We start from the raw sequence: 874 nt of genomic DNA on the forward strand, positions 1-874 counted from the left end.
AACACTTTTTATAATAGCTTTAACAGCAATTTCCCCCTGCTTTAAGAATGAGAGACCTCACTTCTTCATTTTGCACCAGGCCCCACAAATTAATGTAGCCTGCCCTGACTGTATACTTAAAATTTTTCATAATACAATTTTGGGAAAAATCCTACCTATTCTTTAAATATTAACACAAATCTCCTGTGCAGCATTGTCTTAACATGTAATTTTGATAGTAATTTTTAACAATTTAAAATTGGATACATAATAATTGTACATATTTCTAGGATACAGTATGATATTTTGATTACATATATAGAATATGGAGTGCTTTGTGAATTTGAGTGTCATCCTGGTGCAGGGATCATGCTAATCTCTGTACCATTCTAATTTTGGTAAAAGTGTTGCCTGAAATTAGCATGAAACTACCTTTAGTTCTTTGAGGTCCTAGTGGAAAGGTCAGCTGTATTATTATTTGGCTGTACAACACTGAGAATGCTTTTTCCCTTCCTGAGTTTATGTCTTGAACAATGAAGAGGTTGAAATAGATGGTGCTTTCTGAAGGTACTCAAGTTGGGAGACTGTGATTCTCTCATTTATACCATTTAAAGGCCTTTATTTATATATAGCTGGTATTTGGGAATGACCACTTTGGATTTGAGCATTTGGAGAAAGTGTCACCTCCCTTGTCTATTTCTATTCTCATGATGGTTTGCATATAGTAGGCACTTATGAGCTGTTGTCTGGATAAATTAATAAATAAATCAATGAGCTGTTATTTGTGTGTCACCTCATGGCTGTTTCAGAATCAACCATTTTATCCTCTTTTATCATAAGAAAGTTTGCATGGAGTCTATGTTGTAGAAAGTCTGAATGTGATAGAAGTGAGCTC

General features: G+C 34.2%; 1 non-coding gene across 1 annotated transcript; it reads right to left on the minus strand.

The window, feature by feature from the left end:
• Positions 1-298: 298 nt before the first annotated feature.
• Positions 299-403, minus strand: LOC143639550 (U6 spliceosomal RNA). The gene has a single exon (XR_013154704.1). It is a non-coding gene; the product is annotated as a U6 spliceosomal RNA (small nuclear RNA).
• Positions 404-874: the final 471 nt, after the last annotated feature.

The sequence above is a fragment of the Callospermophilus lateralis genome, chromosome X (genome assembly GCF_048772815.1).
Source record: "Callospermophilus lateralis isolate mCalLat2 chromosome X, mCalLat2.hap1, whole genome shotgun sequence".
Lineage (NCBI taxonomy): Eukaryota > Metazoa > Chordata > Mammalia > Rodentia > Sciuridae > Callospermophilus > Callospermophilus lateralis.